The sequence below is a fragment of the Emydura macquarii genome, unplaced genomic scaffold (assembly GCF_026122565.2).
Source record: "Emydura macquarii macquarii isolate MOO-44397 ecotype Brisbane River unplaced genomic scaffold, CSIRO-AGI_Emac_v2 contig_2903, whole genome shotgun sequence".
Classification (NCBI taxonomy): Eukaryota; Metazoa; Chordata; order Testudines; family Chelidae; genus Emydura; species Emydura macquarii.
In genome coordinates, this window is record NW_027133040.1 from 1 (window position 1) to 6,055 (window position 6,055).

General features: G+C 53.8%; 1 pseudogene; it reads left to right on the top strand.

Moving 5' to 3' along the window:
* Nucleotides 1–3: 3 nt before the first annotated feature.
* On the top strand, nt 4–4,677 carry LOC137167273 (class I histocompatibility antigen, F10 alpha chain-like; annotated as a pseudogene).
* Nucleotides 4,678–6,055: the final 1,378 nt, after the last annotated feature.

Here is a 6,055-nt window from a genome sequence, read left to right on the forward strand (position 1 = left end):
GGAATTCACAGCTCGCAGATTCACATGGGCTGTGCACTGAGTGGCCAAGACCCCCTGGATGCAAGGTACCAGTACGCCTACGACGGGAGGGACTTCATCAGCTTTGACAACCAGACGGGGACGTGGGTTGCGGCCGTGCAGACAGCCTTCCTTCAGAAGCAGCGCTGGGAGACGGGCAAGACCTGGACTCAGTTTGTCCAGCAGTACCTGCAGCACGAGTGCCTCTGGACCCTGCGGAGCCCTGATGCAGCAGGGGAGGGCAGTGCTGGAGCAGCAGGGTGAGAGTGAGCAGCGGGGAGATAGCACATGGACGGAGTGCAGTGACACCAAAGGGACTTGACCATGCTCAGAAGGGGCAGTATGGGCTAGTGGATAGTGCCCTGGACTGGGATTCAGGACACCTGGTTTCTAGTCCCTGCTTTGCCATGGGCCTGCTGGGTGACCTGGGGCCAGTCCTTCCCCTCTCTGTGCCTCAGTTTCCCCACCTGCACAGTGGAAATAATGATGCCGACCTTGTTAGTAAAGCACTTTCAGATCGACTGATGGGTCATTATTACGGCAGATCGACTGAGCAATGGGTCATTATTACAGCAGACAGGTTATTAGCTGGTGCTGGGCATCTCCATTTTGCAGAACCTAGTCCCATTGGCTTCCGACTCCCTCAGATTTCCCTTTTGGGCTGAAATGTTCCAGCTCTGGGTCATGAGTTGATTTTGGCAAGTGGGATCTGGAAAAGGCCCAGCTGTTTGTCAGTGTGAAGGAGGCAGGGTGGGGGAGGGGATGTATTTTGTGATTATTATACAAAGAAAAACTTGTTTTGAGTTTCTTTCCCCCAGCGCTGGCACCTCATGGAATGTGACAGGGACTCGGGGCAGCGTGATAAAGGGATTTAAGGGCCCGACAATGCAGATGGGGCCTGTTGGGGTTTTCAAACAGGTGCCTGGCTCCCTGTGCCATCATTAGTGTTAGGCACTGAGGGGCATTTGGAAATCTGGCCCCTAAATTGCACACACCTGTTTGGATGGCCCAGTGACAACCTGCCTGGAAGTAGTCGTGTTATAGCACAGGATAGCGCACAGCAAAGGAGACCCGGGCCCAGATCTGTGCTGGGAACCACCCACATTGATTTCAGTAGGGGATTTACACCAGATTAGCTAGCTCCATTTACAAATCAGTGTAAACGGGTGCAAACCAAGTCTCACCCACACGTGAATACTCGACACACTGGTAGGCCTGTGTCTCCTGTGTGTTACATAGTCCCAGCCCCTGGCATGTGGCTCACGTGCTGTGTCTCTCCCCAGTACCTCCAGTGGTCTCAGTTTCCCGCAGAGACACCCCCAGCGGCTCTGTCACACTCTCCTGCCGCGCCAGTGGCTTTTACCCACAACCCATCCATGTCTCCTGGGTGCGGGACGGAGAAAACATCCTGGTGGAGACAGACTCCAGCGGGATCCTGCCCAATGCTGACGGCACCTACTACACGCAGTCATCCCTGGAGATCTCCCCGCAGCAGGAGGACAGGCACCGCTACGCCTGCTGGGTGGAGCACAGCAGCCTGCCAGAGCCCACGCTCACCTGGGGTAAGGGGGGTGACTGGCAGGGTCAGAGGGATGGGGGCACAGCCCTGTGGGAATCACAGAGATGGGGTGAGGCCCTGCAGCAGACGGGTCAATATCCCTGCCCATCATCAATATGAACTGTGCTAGTCTGGGTATTCGTGTGACCCACAGAAATGGCCGATCCCTCAGTAAGTCACATTACATTCCTAGCTGTGGTGATATCCTGTGGCAGTGAGTTCCACAGGCTGATGATGTTATGAGAGGAAGGTCCCAGTTGCAGCATTGCTGTATGTCTGGCAGTGCCGGCAGAGTGCCCGCCCACCATGACCCATCCACCTCCCAGCTCAGCCTTTCCCCTTCTTGAGGTTCCAGATCTCCCCAGCAACTCTTGGGGAGACATTCAAGGCAAAGGCCTGTGGCTGCCCCAGGAAGAAGGCCGCAGCGGGTGCTCCCTCGGTGACCTGTGCCCTTCTCCATCCACAGCCCCTGGGAAGAAGGGCCCCTGTCCCCTGGGGTCCTGGCCGCCATCGTCCTGGCCGTGCTGGTTCTGGCTGGAGCCGTAGGGGCCAGCGTCATCCTGTGGAGAAGAAAATCAGCAGGTAGGAGCCGGTCCCCATGGGCCGGGGTGTGAGGGGTTCTGGGGAGTGGGGCAGCCCAGCCAGCCCAAGGGGGAATGGCTCCTGCCATTGTCCCCAAGGAGATATCCATGGCCATGGGGTAGGGCCGATCACCATAGCCCGGTCCTCCTGGGAGCAGAGTGGGCTCTGTTGTTGGCCAGACACTGTTTGCCCTGCTGGGGGGACACTGAGTCGGGCTGGTCTGGGCGAGATGCAGTGGGGGTCACGGGGAGCCCAGTGTCTGGGGAAGGTGGGGTTGGGGTCACAGTGGGGGAGGGGTTATCTTGATCCCCTGCACTGATCCTCATTCTCTGCTTGTGTTTCAGGCACCCCCAAACCCAGCTACACTCTGGCAGCCAGTAAGTAAATCCTGGGCACATGCCCAGAAGTCCCAGTGCATTGGGTGCGGGGAGAGGGGGTCCCACGAGGGGAGAAGGGACCCCAGCAGTGACTGGAGATGGGCCCCGATCGCTGGTTACTCTGTGTCTGACAATTCCTTGGCCTGTGGAAATCTGCGAGGCCGTCACCAGCCGTCGTCCTGCCCCGGCTCCCCGGGGATTCTCTGACCCGTGCTGCCTTCACTCAAACCCAGGGAACCCCACAGAGCATCCCAAGGTCACCGCTCAGAGCGGAGCTCAGCAAGCGTCCCAGCATGCACTGGGCATCCATTTGCGTGGCTCTGGTGACGGGGCTGCAGGCCTGTACCTGGAGCTCCCAGAGACAGTGCGTAGGTTTGTTACGCTCCCTCCTGGAGTCCTGTGTCCATTGTCCCATTGTCAGGCCCGGGGGTTTCTGTGCACAGCGCAGTTTGGGGGTTTTTAGGGGATATGGTGGGGGAAAGCCCAGAGCAGAATTCCCATCCCTCTTCCCTAGCTGGGATCCCCCACAGCTAAAGCCGCCTCTGAACCATTGTCTTCTCTCCCTGCAGCAAAGACCGGAGAAGATTCTGCCTCCAGCTCTTCATCCGGATCAGACACCCAGCGTATGGGACCCCAGAGCTAGGTGCAGAGACCCTGCCCAGCTGCCGAGCCCGCTGCCTGGGAGATCTGTCCTCTGACTCCCTTCAGCTCTGGGGGGAGATTCTGGCTTGGCTGTTATAACAATTTCCTCCTGTGGGAGTTGGGTCTTAGGCTCTTGTATAGGAGCTTTACATTTTCTCCCGCAGCGTGTTCATCCCAAGTGACAGGTCAGAGGACCCTTCTCTAGCTAGTGCTTTGCCTCAGCTTTGCTCCAAAAGGTCTGACACAATCCAGTCTCCTCCCGTCTCTGCCAGTGTCAGAGACGGGGCAGTTCCTCTTTTCCAGTAGCAGGAGCCGGCACAGAGTCAGACAAACAGGCAAAGACCGGGGTAAGTGGGGTATTGTGGGATCACACCCCCTCTGTGAGGCAGATGGGCAGGCCTGGACATGTTGAACCCGTGTCACAATCTCCAGTCAAGGCTCCGCTCCGGAGAGGGTCTTCTGCTCTGTACCTTCCTTCAGTACAGGGTGAGGTCGGTCTTCGGACTTCAGAAGGCTCTTCTTTTCCCCTCTCCACAACCAGACCACCCAGTATTTATATGATGACCAGATCCCATGCACCTTGTTGGCGCAATCCTGTTTTCATGAAATACATGAAAGAACAGAGCCACAAACACCCCCCACCACCACTTCCTACCAAGAGGCATTTCAGCCTGACACACGGCACCTTTCATCGAAAGCTAAAACCTCACCTGACTCCCTATTGTTCTGTCCTGTGAAATGTTCACTGCAGCCTCTTTAAAATCTCCATTTACTGCAGAATAATTCACGTCTGTCTGTGCTTTGTATCATTCTGTTTGGTTTAAGATTGTGTGTAAAACCTTCCACTGACCTTTTGATCTGTTCATTTTACCCACTGTCAATAGATTTGTAAAAACCCCATTTTAAGTATAAGAACCACCCTGTGCAATGTAATATACTGACCGAATTGTGACAGACACTGGCAGAAATGAAATCAGGTTTGCTTTAAAAATAATCTGTGAGTTCTTCATCTAGGAGTGTGCTCTGAGTGATTGGAGTGTGAATGGCTGAGCAACTGAGGTGGTGTAGACAGGGAGAGTGATTGAACAATTGGTCTCAGTGAGGGATGTCAAAACATGATGAAGAAAACACCAGCCTCACCTCATACGTTTGAGGGAGGAAGAAAGGAGCGAAGATAATAACTTTTACCACTCACCTGGCCAAAGAGGAGCCACCCTGATAACGCTGGAGTCAGCCCACTTCAAAGGACAAAATGTGATCAGGTTTGCAGCAATGTGGGTGATTAAGGATCACACCAAATGCAGATGCAGCAGGACAGAGCAAAACCCACAGACTGACATGGGGTCTTTTCCCTATAAAACAGGACAGAAAGATGAAGGCTGGAGGTTCGGGTCTACATCACCAACCAGCCAGGAGTACCAGTGCCATCGGCAGAGCCTGGCTCCTCACCCTGGTGCTGCAGTCACCTGGCCAGTGACTACCACCAGCACCAAGAGGCTGGTAACTAGAACATCTGTGAGACCCTGTGTGTGTTTGTCTGTCTGCCTGTCCGTGTGTGTGAGTGTGAATGAAAGCACCAATTGAAACATGAGACATTTGTCTCTGTAATTGTAGAACTGATACAATGTTGATCCTGTTTTCCTAGTGTTACATTATTAATACTATTTCACTAAGGTAAAGAAGGATATTGATGTTGTTACAGTGTTGATACTTTTCTTTTCTTTGATACTATTGACCAAGTTTCTGTGTTCACAATAAACGTGGTTTGTTGCCTTATCCCCTGAAAAGATCCTGTGATATTTGTTATTTGGGTAACAGTAGCTCTGCCATTTCACAGCTGAGTTGCCTCAGAACCCCTGGGGGAACCCACCGGTCCCAGACAAACCCCATCTTGGGTCCCTGGCTCCCATTTACATTAGCAAGAGGCACTCCCCCCCCTTAAATGGAGGCTGACGGGCACACGGCCTCCACCCCGAATTGGCGGGAAAAGGGGCCCCCGGAGCACAGCTGTGTGAGGTGAACGGAATGTGGGGGAAAGGTTGCTGGGCAGAATTGGCGGGAAAACGGTGGTAAACAAGAATGATTGACAGATAATGGAAATACCGGCCAGGTGGAATGATTGACAGCTAACGGAAATACCGGCCAGGTGGAATGATTGACAGCTGAGCACTGGCAGCAGTGGGGTGTCCAAGGCAGGGGGGTGAAGGGCTTTGCCGTGTTACCAGGGACGTGTCTGGCCTGTCGTGGTGTCAGGGGCTGTTATTACTGGTACCAATAAAAGGTGCCTCGTTTGGAACGAACACGGCTTGTGTCCATCATGTATTGGAAGGCTGGATCCGTGCCCCCAAGTATTTCCTTAGCCAGGGTGGAGCCCCCATGCCGAAGGAAGAACAGCTTAAAGGGGCAATAAGTGGGCTATTCTGTGGGCACCCCAAAACCTGTTTTGGGGTAACACCATCTGGTCCTGGTGACTTATTAGTGTTTAATTTATCAGTTTGTTCCAAAACCTCCTCAACTGAGACCTCAGTCTGGGACCGTTCCTCAGCTCTGTCCCCCGAAACAGAGTGGCTCAGCTGTGGGAATCTCCTTCACATCCTGAGCCATGAAGAATGATGCAACAAATTCATTTGGCTTCTCCACAATGGCCTTGTCATCCTTGAGTGCTCCTTAGCACCTCCATCGGCCAGTGGCCCAGTGATTGTTTGCCCCGCTTCTGGCATCTGATCGTATTTTTAAAAAAAAATTGCTGGTAGTTTTGGGCCTTTTGCTAGTTGCTCTTCAGGTTGTTCTTTGGCTTGTCTCACTGTACTGTGTCAGCTGACGTGCCAGCGGCTCCTGTTTTCCCCAGGAGGAATTGACTTCCAGTTTTTAAAAGATG